We start from the raw sequence: 13,992 nt of genomic DNA, 5'->3' as shown, positions 1-13,992 counted from the left end.
GTGGACTTGGGATCTCCTGACCTCCCTTTGATGGTGGGTATGAAGTTGACATCTCCCAATCTCCAGCACTCTTCCCCAAAGCTCCCCAGTTATACCACCACGTAAACACACACGCTTGTTTTGCAAACACAGCTTCAAAACACCCTCCAGCCTTCCCTTCTGCCAGAATGATGCCCCGAAGTTCCTCCCATGTGGAAAACTGGGAGGGACCCCATAAGTAGTGAAACGTGTTTCCCTGTAGAGAGGGGGAAACAACCCAACAAAATCTATGCATTAAAAAAAGCTAAACTTGGGGATTCCCTGGTGGTCCAGTGGTTAGGACTCGGTGCTCTCGCTGCCGAGGGCCCAGGTTCAATCCCTGGTCTGGGAACTAAAATCCCACAAGCAATGTGACGTGGCCAAAAAAAAAAAAAAAAAAAAGCTAAACTTATGGTTGAACAGGGGTAGGGATAGATTCCGAGTTTGGGATTGACATGTATACACCACTCTATTTAAAATAGATAGCCAACAAGGACCTACTGTACAGCACAGGGATCTCTGCTCAATACTCTGTAGTAACCAAAATGGGAAAAGAACTTGAAAAAGCATAGATACCTGTGTACATATAACTGAATCACTTTGCTGTACACCTGAAACCAACACAACATTGTAAATCAACTACACTTCCATATAAAATAAAATTAAAAACAAAAAGCTAAACTAAACGGAAACACTTGAATGATTAACTGTGGTCATCTTTGGTTGGTGGGAAAAAGCCTGAGCTTTTTCTCATGTTCTTTTCTTCAACTTCCAAATGTGCTCTAACGCATGTACTGTATAGTCATTTTATGCTGAGAAAAATATGAACTGAAATCTTGAGAGACACTGTGGCCCTCAAAAGCAAGCTGCTTTGACTGTCCTCCACAAGGATCGAGTGGGCTGTCTCTGTGCAGACAGAGTCCCCGGGAGGAAGCCCGGCCTCCACAGAGGGCAGGTTCCTGCACGAGTCCCAAGAAGACTTCTGCGGGCACCTCAGCTCTGGCCCCTCCAACACTCCCTTAAAGAGCTCTGCATTAAAAAACAAAAACACACTAAACGGAAACAGACAGGGTCATGTGAAAAAGCCAAATCCCATTATCCTCCAACTCAGCTAAATGGTGGGAAAATAGAGACACATCCAGGCATTCTGTGTTTCACTTTGAAGTCTGAACCTGTGCTTCTGAGTCTCTTTCTGGGTCCCTTGTCTCTCCCTCCTGTCTTTCCCACCAGATACAAAATATCTGCCGACTACAAATACGTATCTTGTGAGGCAGCTCAGATACAGTAGACGGTTTTCACCATCAGTGCCTTTCACAAGCTCTGATCTTTGTGTCTTTAACGCATTCAAAGCTTTCGTGACCACATGAGCCAGCAATTCCACTCCTAGGTATAGACCTAAGAGAACTAAAAACATATGTCCACACAAACGTTGGTCCATGAATGTTTATAGCACCATTATTCATAAAAGCCCAAGGATGGGAACAACCTAGATGTCTATCAACTGATGAATGGTTAAAGGAAGTGTGGTATATCCATACAATGGAATATTATTTGGCAATAAAAAGAATGAAGTACATGACAACATGGACGAACCTTGAAAACACGATCCTGAGTGAAAGGAACCAGACACAAAAGGCCACTTAACATATGATTTCCTGTATAGGAAATGTTCTGAATAGGGAGATCTACAAAGACAGAGAGTAGATGAGCAGCTGCCAGGAGCTGGGGGATGGGGGCTAGGGAGTTTCTTTTGGAGGTGATGAGAATATGCTCTCATATTAACTGTGCTGGTGGCTCCACAGCTCTGTGAACGCACCAAACATCACTGAACTGCTGGCTCTAAATGAGTGGATTGTATCGTATCTGAATTATATCTCAGTAAGGTTGTTTTTGAAAAGCTTTAGCTATTTTATTCATAAGTAAATCAATAAACCTCACACACGCACATACACGCAGACGGTGTGGCCGCTCTGGGCTGGGGCAAGGATGGAAGCCAAGGCTGAACCCAGCCAGGCCTGCAATCCACGCGGAAGGCAAACATCCGGGTCTGGAGCGCTGGCGTCCGGACAGGACTGCCAGGCAGTGGGCGCAGGCTCAGGACGGCCCTGCTGACCTCTGATCTCTGGTAACAGCCACTCGCTTACGTGCCTGGGAGCCAGAGGTCGCGGCGGGAGCTGGACTCCGCCCTCGGGGGGAAGCAGCTCTGTCCTCTCGAGCTGGGCTGGCCCCTCTTTTTCCCCTGCTGCAGCCCACCCCCGAGCTCACTGCCTGCTCTGGGGCTGTGCCCTGTGCCCTACCTTCCCGGCCGCCTGGGTGGCTTCCCTTCCCCCTAGGTTGCTGACACAGGAAGAAGGTAGAACTCTCCGATCACCTGGGTAGAGTTTTGTCAGCGAGGCTCTGCTTTCTGGACTCCGAGCCCTGTACTTTGGGACATTTTAGTTCTTGAACTAAATTGGAAGCAGGGACTGGAAGCCCTTTGTACCCGCCAGAGGCTAATCTGGAGAGTCCCTGTTTTCCTTCAGAGAAAAGAAGGAACAGAATCCCCTAGTGCATCGCCTCCGCACACCAAACCACCTTTGCATGCAGGTAGCTGTGATGGGGGAAAAGGTCAAGGGTTAGGATGAACGCGAACGCTGCCGTCTATGCTCTTTATCGATATTAACGTATCTGAGCCTCCTAATCGCTCCGTGAGCCTCCGTTACCTCACCTGTACGGTGGAAACCAGCCCCCAACTTACAAGTTATTTGAAAAAGTTAAGTGAGGTAATAATACCCGTGTGAGTTTCCAAAACTCTTAAAGTATCAGCCGTTTCGGGTCTCACCATCATGACCATTCTTTTGTAAGCTAATGTGGATGCTGTAAGCATGCTCTCATTTAACCCTGGCTGGATGGTATTGTTATCCCCATTGTAAAGATAAGAAAACTGAGGTCAAGGAACCTGCCCACAACCGTACAGTAAATTGACAGATCATGGTATCAGCAACTCCTCACCTAGTGTCTCTCATCCCCAGGGTCTCAAAGTCTGGATGCACTTGAACCTCTCAGGCAAAGTCAGAGGCACAGAATCTACCCCAGACTCACAGAATCAAATTCCACAGGGTGGGGCCCAACTATGGACATTTTAAGTCGCCTTCAGGGGATCCGGGTGCACACCAGAGGTTGTGAATCTCTGCACTAAATCAAGAAGAGCTTGGAGAAAGGAAACCTAAAGGAAGAGGAGACATGTAACTAGAAAAATCAGAGGATAAAGAAAGAAACTAGAAAATACGATCGGCCTGTGTCTTACAGTGATAGCTAACTTTTACAGAATGTTTCCCTCGGGTAGGCACAGTAGTAAGCGCTTTTTATACTTCACGTTTCTTCATTTGAATCTCGGAGCCACATGAGGTAGGGGCCATTGTTATTCCCATTTCACAGACGAGAGAACTGAGGCTCAGAGAATTTAAATTGAATTTAAATTGTTTGCCCAGTGTCACAGAGCTAGTAAAGGGAGCCAGGAGAGAATCTTCACCACCTTGACATACTTTTAGAGAGGGAAATAGGCCAGGATAATGAAAAAGAAAAAACGGACGAGGCAAGAGGTACCACAAAACTCTCACGTGAAACAAAGCTGTCTCCAGGTTGCAGTAAGCCTCCTGCCTGAGTGTGCTGGCAACTCTGAGAAAGGAACTTGGGCACCTGTAGGAAAGTCCTCTGTATGTGGAGGTAAAGCCAGTCCAAACGCTTCCCTGCCCCTTGACAGGGCACCTCACACTGAGCGTAATGGGTTGAATGGTGGACACCCCCACCCCCAAAGGATATGTGCAGGTCCTAATCCCTGGGACCTGTGAATGTGACCTTACTTGGAAAAAGGATCCTTGCAGATGTAATTCAGTTAAGGACCTTGATTTGAGATCATCCTGGATTATCCATGTGGGCCCTAAATCCAACAACAGGTGTCCTTATTAGAAGAGGGACACCAGACAGAGAGGAGGCAAAGACCATGTAGAGACGGAGCAGAGTTGGGAGTAAGCAGCCACAAGTCATGGAAGGCCAACAGCCACCAGACGCTGGAAAGGGCAAGAAAAGGAATCTCTTCTAAAGCCTCCTCAGGGAGCATGGCCCTGCTGACACCTTGATTTTGGACTTCTGGCCTCCAGGACTGTGAGAGAATAAGTTTCTGCTATTTCAAGCCACCCAGGTTGTGGTAATTTTTTCCAGCTGCCCTAGGTAACTCTACACTGGGGAATGGATGACCAGTTTAATGGACGTACTGTTTAAGTCTGCTCAGCGGCCTTTTTTCTTTTACCCAGGTTACAACTCCTCCCTTCCTTTACAGACCTGCTCTCCCAGTCTCCTGCCATGTGCTTCTCATGGTCTATACTAACCCCAGACACAGGGAAGTGCCTAGCCTCCAGAACTAACCAATCAGAGAGCCGCATCTCCTCATCTGCCAGTGATTGGTCCAGGAGTGGCTTGTGAGCCAAGCCTGACCAATCAGAGTCCTTCCCTAGATTTTTGTATTACTGAGCCGGTGAGAGTCACACTTCTCTTTCCACTGGGACTGCTAACTTGGTGTCTGAAGAATCCAGGGCACGGAGGGACGTGCTCTTGCCGTGTGGAGAAAGCACGTACGGTAGGAAAGAGGCCAACGTGTGAAAGGAAATAGAAGCAAGAGGTCAAGTTCAGGGGTGAGGACATTCTGAGAGTGTTTAAATTTCTAGATCCAGTTGACCCTGGGGCCAGCTCCACTGTTCCTATGGTTTGTTATGTGAAGCTTAATCTTTCTGCCCAGGCTAGCCGCAGTTGGGTTCTGGCCCTTGCAAGGGACAGAGCTCAAAGTACCACAGCAGATTTAGAGCAAGTGCCGTGTCCCCAGGCCGAGCCAAGCATCTAGGAACAGGCTTTACTGCGTTGCTTGCCTTTTTTCCATGTCAGCAAACACTTGAGGACAAGATCAAGGGCTAGCCGTGTTATGTGTTGAAGAGAAAGGCCCGTGCTTGAGAAAATGCGTCTCCTTGATCTTTGTAGCATCAGTTAGAATGTCCAAAGGACGCAGTGGAGACCGTTCCCAGCAGGAAAATGCTTATTCCTGTTTGGTGGAGCCTGGGGAAGAGAAGAAAAAGAAAAGATTCAGACAGGGAGCCAAGTTGGGGTGGGCACAGAGGCCCCAAGCCCCTGTCAGAACCACACGAAGCCACGGATCCATCCCAACGCTGATCCCGGATCACAGTGACATCTGAAATTTCCTAAGGCATTTCCTTCCCTTTCAGGTCTTTTTGGGTTCTTCAGCCCATATGTTGCTGATTTTCCATCTTTTCAAAACTCTCCGTTGCATTTCAAGTCAGAAGGCATCTTATTCATTGCTTCTGAATTTGAGGGGGAGGAAATCACGGAGGTCAGCAGGCCTTTCAATACAGAAAATAAATGAGCCAAGCTGGGCGTGAATGTGTGAGTGCATGCGAGCACACACGTGGCTTGTTCTTTCCTGCCGTTGTCTACGTTTCAGTTCCATCGTGCAAGATCATGGGGGAGACTTGGGCAGCAGCTCTTAGAAAGGCTTCTCAGGTCTCCTTCGAGAAAGAAGCTTCTTCCCCCAAGTTGCCTTTTGTAGTTCACTGCGTCTGCTCTGCAGCCCTCGACCACGTTAATTACTGGTCAGCGAGTGGCCGCTTTGAACTGGTCACCCACCAGAGGCACTCTGAGGCCCCTGTTTGCTATGCGACTACTTTCTTATGCTTCTTGTTACGTGTCCAAGTGGCAGAGGGCTCCTCTCTTGCCTGAGGTGGAGCAGACAGGAGGCCTGGCCAATTAAAGCAGCGCCAAAGAGATGGCGGAAGGCTGGTCTTCCAACAAAGTTCAACAGCAAAGTTCAAAGCTCATGAAGAAATTAAATTTGGCTGAAGGAAAAGGAAAAGCTGGTTTAGAGAAAGAGAGAACGTGTGGGATGAGGGGCGCCGTTGGATTCCTTCCCGCGTCACCATGAGGTCTCCAACCTGTCATGGTCCCCAGGGAGTGGTGTGTAGGCTTGGAAATAGACATGGATCCTACTCAAAAAAAGGTCGCTTAGCATGGGTGCTGGGAAAACAGAAAGGTAGCAGGGGTCATTCGTTTTCCTAAATAGGGCTTTTTTTAAAGTAATACAGAAGAAGAGAAATAAATAACGGACCCCAAAGAGTTGGTGGTCCTCATGTCCAAGCAGAGTTAACAAATTCGTCATAAAAATGACGTTAATTCTGAACCCCAGACGGGGCAAGTGGTCTTATGACCACTTGTATACTTTCCATGAGTATACATGGAAACTATGCCTTAAATCCGACTGTCCCGGATATGATAAGATAGCAGTTTCTCAACTGAGGACAGTTTTGCCCTCCCCTCACTGAGGGAAACTGGCAATGGAGACTTTTTTTTTGTGTGTGTGTGTTACGCGGGCCTCTCACTGCCGTGGCCTCTCCCGTTGCGGAGCACAGGCTCCCGACGCGCAGGCCCAGCGGCCATGGCTCACGGGCCCAGCCGCTCCGTGGCATGTGGGATCTTCCCAGACCGGGGCACGAACCCACGTCCTCTGCATCGGCAGGCGGACTCCCAACCACTGCGCCACCAGGGAAGCCCTGGAGACTTTTTTATTGTCATGACTCGGGGGAGGTCACAGAGGGAGGGAAAGTGTGGTACCGGCATCTACTGGATAAGGGCCAGGGGTACTGCTACACATCCTACAATGTACACACAGGCTCCAGCAACAAAGAATTATTCAGTGTAAGTGTCAATAGTGCCACTGTTGAGAAACCCTGAGTATAAGTGATATAACTGGCACACCCATCGTCACCATCCTGGGCTACTTTAACCCATTGGCAGGTTAAAAGTGTTCCCCTTTCCTAAATTACGACTGCATATCTCACTGAAGAGCGTGGATACCTCTTCTCCTAATAGGAATATTTCTCGCTACAAAATCTCCTTTCTGAAGTAATGAAGGCAAGTCCATCTCAATCACGATTCATCTCTAGCCTCATTACAGCTTATTGGACCGGAAGTCAACAACTGACCCAAGCCAGGCCACTCAGATTCTTCTCCCAGCAATTTACAGTTAAATAGGAAACAGTCTATTAGTCAGGAAAGGATAAGACATGACACAGCAATAAATAACTAGAATCTTCGCCGATTAAAACAACAACAACGTACTCCTTGCTCACGTACTCATTCCTAGCATTACGTGCCCGTGTCTGTCGCCAGCGGCAGGGTGGGGCAGGAGAATCCTCCGTTCCACGGAATCTCTCAGGCCCCAGGCTGGCAGAGGCTCATCCATCATATGACAGAGGGTCACTGTCATCTCCACGCGAGGCTTTGGGGCTCACCAGGCAGGGGGAGGACCCCCTGAAGAGGCTCACACAGGCTTTTAAATGCTTTGACTGGAAGGCGACAACGGCTGGGTTCCTCCCACAGCCAATTGGCAGGAACGAGTCACATGACCCTACCTGACCGCAGCTCATCGGGTGCATCTCACAGCCAGTTAGGTGTCAGAAGCTGGGCTGCAAGGCCACGGAGATCAGGGCTCCACGCGGCACTCAGACGGAGCCAGAGCTGACGTTACCAAGAGCAGATCTCAGGGGAAAACAGAGGAGGACGGCCAGAAAAAAGTGAGGTAGATGCGGAGAAGGAAGCAGAGGGCGGGAGGCTCCTTAGGGGCTAGAAAGTAGGTGCCTGGGTCCTGGGCAGCTTCCTCCGCCCCAGGTGGCTCCACCGTGCTCTGTTGCCATGAGAACTTGGGGTCAGCACATCAAAACCCTGCTCCGCGCCGGTGTGAATGGATTTCTGTTCCTTGCTACCCAAAGAGCTTTGACTCATGCTTTGCCGGCTGTACTTCTTGAACGCGTAATTCCCTGTGAAGTTTGTGGAAGGAAGCTGGAGCTGCCCCAAAGATAATAAATCTCCCAGGGTGAGCGCTTCAGAAGAGCCCAACTTTCCACCAGCCCTGACCCAACACGGCCAATGACGCAGGCTGGCCCGGGCAGGCAGGGCCATGGATGCAACTTACGAGGCTCAGAAAGACCACCTCTGTGTCCACATGTCACCCAGCGATGCTGACACAGGGGGTCTGAACTGCTTTTGTGCCACGGAGTCCTTCTCAGAATACTGTTTTTAAATGCTTTAACTATTTTTAAAGGCAGAAAGTAAAATACATAGTATTGCAAAGGCAACCGATGACATTGAAGACCAGTCATCAAAATATTTAAAAATGGAGACACAGTACTCTGTGTACTTGTTATTAGCTCCTTAAGACACTCTAGTGACAGGTTTAATACTTAACCGTAATTTCAGAGTAGTGATGGGCACAAGTAACACTGAAAGATATTTGCTACAACTGTAACATGATGTAAAAGTATCTATTCATTTTGGAGGCAGCAAAGTAACGGATACCACTAATACTGCTATGGTTTGTTGCCTACATTTATAACTGAAGGATGTGCCGAAGGTTTGTGAAAAGAAAGATATATTTTACTCTTTAGTAAAAATAAACACAGATTTTATCGTTAATGGAAATAAAAACATTTTCCCCAGCCATGTTCATGGACCCCTTGAATTCTGTGATTTGCTCAGTGGTCCAATGGCCACAGATTATAAGTCTCTGACCACCAGGTCCCAGGCAGAACCCAATTAGGTTTCCTGAGTAGGAAAACAGCTGGCGAAGAGGAAGCAGAAATCTTTTATTTTTCTAAGGCTAAGCAATGAACAATGATACATACTCGAGGCAGATGAGCTTATTGGCTTCGATCTTATTCCTGTATAGCACCCGGAGCATGAAAAGAAGAGGGACGTTTTGACAGAGAACTCGAAGTCTGAAGAGGGTACTGAGTCAGAAACATGAGCTTTGGCTCACTGGAGTGGAACAGCCAGTGCCCAAGGGAGGAGCGGGGATGCAGAGGCTCTGTGGTCAGAGCAAAGGGAGAATTGGTCACCAACGCCCACTTGAGGGAAAGGTCTGAAATGGTCACCAGAGATTAAGCTGAGGACTGAGAAGAGAGGAAATGGGGGTCGGGATGGATGGAATTCAATTCGTGGAACAAAACTTGTGGGCGGGGGCCAGGAGCTGCTGTCAAACACCTCTGTTACTGTAAACCCGAGTCCTAGATTCTTCCTAGGGCTGAAGGTGCTTGAGAAAACAAAGGTCGTCTGTGTTTGGAGCAGAGCCACAATTGTCTAAACACGCTATGGTAGAAGAAGCAACAGATGAAGACCGAAGGCCCGGGTTCTCATCTCCACTTTGCCTCACTAATCTGCTGGGCCGCCCAAACCAAGTTGCTTTATCTCTCTGGGCCTTGGGTTTCTCATCTTTAAAATGAGAGAGTTGGAGTAGATCATCTCATAAGCAGACATCTTACAGTGTCTGATCAGCCGTGAATACTCACACCAGCCCTGGGATTCCCAGTCCTGGCTGCACATTGGGATCTCCTGGAGAGCTCTAAAAAATACTGATGCCTGGGTTCTATCCCCAGAGTTTAAATGGTCTGTGGTTTGAGCCTTCAGAGTTTTCAAATCTCCCTCCAAGTGAGTCTAATATGCAACCAAGGTGGAGAACTACTTTCTAGCACAAATTAGTTTTTTAAAAAAATATTTATTTGTTTGTTTGGGGCCCTGTTGGGTCTTAGTTGCGGCTCACAGACTTCTCTCTAGTTGTGGCATGAGGGCTTAGTTGCCCCGGCATGTGGGACCTTAGTTCCCCGACAAGGGATCGAACCCACGTACCCTGCATTGGAAGGTGGATTCTTAACCACTGGACCACCAGGGAAGTCCCACACAAATTAGTTGATCTGATTAGGGGATCAGATTTAATAGGATCTAAGAACTAAAAACCAGAGAGCTGCCTCAGGCCATGGGAGGACCCAGGGAATGCGGTGGACGTGGGGTAGGAGTGCGCAGGGAATGAGGTAGTTTGGCCTGGAGTACAAGGAGGAATTCTATCTCATTAGTTGGGAGAACTTGGGCCAGTCACTTCCCCTTTCTGAACCTCAGTCTTCTCATTTGTAAAATGAGTCCTGTGTAAAGGAAAGAGAAAGAAACCAATATGTACTGAATGCTCCTTTGGTGGCAGGCCTTACACTAGGCTCCATACACACGTTAACCGATTCCCTTCTCACACTGTACTCGACAGACGAGGAAACCACTGTTCGAGGGGTGACCTACCCTCTCTTTCTCTACCTCACTGAGTTACACCAGGGCCCAAATGAGATCATGTGTCTGAGATAGAGCTCCTAGCTTTAGCAAGTAAAAAGAAAGGGTGCCCAATTAAATTTGAATTTTAGATAAACAAAAAAAAATTTTCACTGTACGTCCCAAATATTGTTTTGACTGACAACCCCAAACTGAAACTCTTTTGTCAACCATGAAGCCTGATACACACATACAGCTTCATTGGGTTGTTTAGTTTCTTATTAGTAAGAGGTTTTTCTATATTAGGAGTATTAACCCTCTGACGTGTGTCCTAAATAGTTTTCCTATTTGTGTTTTACTTCGTTTATGGTGTTTGTCATACAGAAGTTTTTAATTTTTATGCTGTCACATGTTTTGTTTCTTTATTGTTTATAGCATTTGTGTCATGCTTAGAAGTTTCCATCCAAAGATTTACAAATATTCACCCATGCTTTCTTCTAGTTTTTTTTTTTTTTTTTCCGGTACGCGGGCCTCCCACCAGTGTGGCCTCTCCCGTTGCGGAGCACAGGCTCCGGACGCGCAGGCTCAGCGGCCATGGCTCACGGGCCCAGCCGCTCCGCGGCATGTGGGATCTTCCAGGACCGGGGCACAAACCGGGTCCCCTGCATCGGCAGGCAGACTCCCAACCACTGCGCCACCAGGGAAGCCCCTCTTCTAGTATTTTTATAGTTTTATTTTTTACATTTAAAGCCTCTGGAATTTATTGTGGGGGGGGGATGATGGCATTTCCCCCCCCAAATGGCTAGCCAGTTGTACCAATAGCATTCAATAAATTATCTTTTCCCCATTTGTTAGAAAATGTCCTTTATCATATTCTGAATTCTGAAATTTACATTGGTATACTCTGGAACCTCTAATCTGTTTCACTAATCTGTGTGTCTTTTCTTTTCCTAGTATGACGCGGTATATATATCACTATAATTTTATAATGTGCTGTATTATCTAGGAGGGCAATTGACCCTTTGATTCTTGTTTTCTTTTGAAGGATTTCCTGATTATTCTCATCTTTCTGTTCTTCCTCATGATTCAGAATTATTTATCAAGTACCCCAAACTCTTACTGAGCTTTTAATTAGTGTTAAATTTTCAGAATAATTTAGGGAGAAAGGACTTCAGCAGTATTGTGTCCACGTGTCCAAGGACAAAGGCTGTCTCTCCACTTAGTCATCCTCTTCAGTAGAAGGTAAGCATTTTCCTCCTCTAAGTTCTGCACGGCTCTTGTTAAATTTATCGCCAGTATTTCATATTTCACTGATATTCATCATATTTTCTATTTGATTATTGTTTGTATGAAGCATTTTATTTTTTAATAAATTTATTTATTTATTCATTTTTGGCTGTGTTGGGTCCTTGTTGCTACACGCGGGCTTTCTCTAGTTGCGGTGACTGGGGGCCCCTCTTCGCTGCAGTGTGCGGGCTTCTCATTGCGGTGGCTTCTCCTGTTGCAGAGCATGGGCTCCAGGCATGCAGGCTTCGGTAGTTGTGGCACGCGGGCTCAGTAGTTGTGGTGCACGGGCTTAGTTGCTCCATGGCATGTGGGATCTTCCCGGACCAGGGCTCGAACCCGTGTCCCCTGCCTTGGCAGACAGGATTCTGTGCCTCCGGGGAAGTCCCTGAAGTATTTTATTAAAAAGGATGAAGACAGGAGTAAAGGAGAGAGAAAGAGACAAAACCAAATTTGATCATCATGGTTTTCCCTGAACCTGTCTTCCTAAGAGATTCAGAGAAGAGTCAGTTCATTATGGTGACGTCCCTAAAGGAAAAATCATATGATCAAGGACACCAATTTCAAGATAGGAGAGATGGAAGAAGCAGATACAACTCTCCCCACCATTCTAACTGACTGTTCTTCAGAGGACGTGAGACCTGGACCAAAGGACACTGGCCCCACCTTCAGGAAGTCCTCCTTCTTTGCCCGGGTAAGGCCAAGCCTCCCATTGGCTCTCAGGACAGGCCCCACCCCTTCCGGTGGGAGGGGCTTGCTGTTTGGAAATTGCTCTCTTCTGTTTTCCTCTCTGGCTATCTTTCATGATAATCTGCTCCTTTGAAGGGGGCCTGACAGCTCTGTGACACACACGTTTGCTTAAAGATTTACATTTTCCATCTCCTTGCCCATTTTCTGACTGCATAAAAGAGAATTGTAAATGTTTAGAAAAATCAAAGTTCTTCTTAGACACCTGCAGTTTCACAGAGATAGTAGTCCCTAATTCATGCCAAGAAGAGGCTGAAGAAATGAGGCAGGATCACCTGGCCATTTTCTTGTTGAAGCTTTATTTCCTCTCAGTCTTGGGGTAGCTTCAAGTTCTCAGGGCGGGTTGGAGGCTTGGGAGGCCGAGGCAGTGCAGGGAGCCCACGCTGGACTCAGCTCACGGAGAGAAGCGCTAGGGAAGGAAGGGCAAGGGCAGGAGACGCTGCTGAGGCTAGGAGGGCATCGGTCTGCCCGATGTCGGGACCAGACGCTGCACAGTTCACCAGACATTCCACTCTCCACCACCCGCCACAGCACAGCCCTCTTTGCAGACCCAGCCTCTATCCTTCCATCCGTCTCTGCCTGTCCCCTCTTTTCTGCCTGTGGGGTGACCACGGCTCCGCATAGGTCGTTCGGGGCTGAGGCTGCCAGCTCTCGACAAATAGCAAACATTTAAGTGTTCATTAACTCACACCCAGAAAAGCATGACCTGCGTTATTGTTTCCTTTTTTTTTGAATGGGCAAAGGCAGATGCAAGGAATCTCAGGGCTATCCCCGAAATAAAATGTGGAAGTGGGGTGCACTTAATGATCACAAGTAGGGCCGGTCTAGACCCACGCTCTTGGCTCATGAGAAGAGAAACTTGCTATGTGATAGATGAAGACAGACCGCTAGGCTGACTGATGCTTATCCGTGGACCACTGGGGACCAAAGCCATAGACTCACATCAGCTGACCGCACAATCCTTCACAGGTTCTCAGCCACTGACTTTCAAATGACCCCAGCCAGATCGCTAAGAGAGTGGCCCTCCTAGGTTTCAAGCTCACATTTCTTTGCCTGAGAAATCTATGCTTTTCCCATACCACACCCAACACTTGCCATTGGAAATGGAAAACTCTGTCCCATGAAACAGGTTCCATCTTTTAAATGCTCCAGCAGACCCTTTCTGAACTGTCTAAACTATAAAGAATGAGATTTTTCCTGCCTCTCGCCTTCCAATTGCAAGGCAGCGGGTCACACTCTGATCTCCCTAGAACTTACCTGACGCATTCCTATATTTTGCCTTCTTTGTCAAGAGAGGACCCTAGATGGCCATCTTCATACTCTAGGATAGAAGAAAAGACCCTCCTCTCCGATTCTTCTCCCTGTTAGACACAGTCCTCTTGACTGTTCCAAGAATGTATATGGCAGAAAGTCCTTTCGAAGAACTGACTTTGAACCCTGATCGCTTGTACTCTGAGAAGCTGCTGGCATCTTCAGCTGTAGGATTCACTGACCAGTTGCTCCCCGAGACCCTGAGCAAGGACCTGGGATGGGTTTGATTGTGTGGGGAGTTGGGTTGTGTGGTTTGGGATATAACAGGGTCTCACCAGGGCAGGAAGTTTGGAAACAGGACAGTGAAAGAGAAGGGAATTCTGGACAAGGTCTCAGCTCTCATTCCTGGGACAGTTCACAGAGCACTTCCTTTCTGGGCCACTGGCACACCACTCACGGATCCCCATTTAGGGGTAGCTTCCGATCCTGCAACCCAGCCGATAAAAATGAGAACATCTGGGAATTCCAAGGCGGAGCGGTAGGGGAAGCGACTTCACGAGCCCTCTC

The 13,992-nt window shown here is 47.8% G+C and overlaps 1 non-coding gene across 1 annotated transcript; it reads left to right on the top strand.

The window, feature by feature from the left end:
* Positions 1–297: 297 nt before the first annotated feature.
* Positions 298–370, top strand: TRNAE-CUC (transfer RNA glutamic acid (anticodon CUC)). Its single transcript has one exon. It is a non-coding gene; the product is annotated as a tRNA-Glu (tRNA).
* Positions 371–13,992: the final 13,622 nt, after the last annotated feature.

This window comes from Neophocaena asiaeorientalis, unplaced genomic scaffold, assembly GCF_003031525.2.
Source record: "Neophocaena asiaeorientalis asiaeorientalis breed wild unplaced genomic scaffold, Neophocaena_asiaeorientalis_V1.1 scaffold30, whole genome shotgun sequence".
In the NCBI taxonomy this organism is placed as follows: domain Eukaryota; kingdom Metazoa; phylum Chordata; class Mammalia; order Artiodactyla; family Phocoenidae; genus Neophocaena; species Neophocaena asiaeorientalis.
Note: the sequence above shows the minus strand (reverse complement) of the source record. Positions and strands in the feature narration are given on the sequence as shown.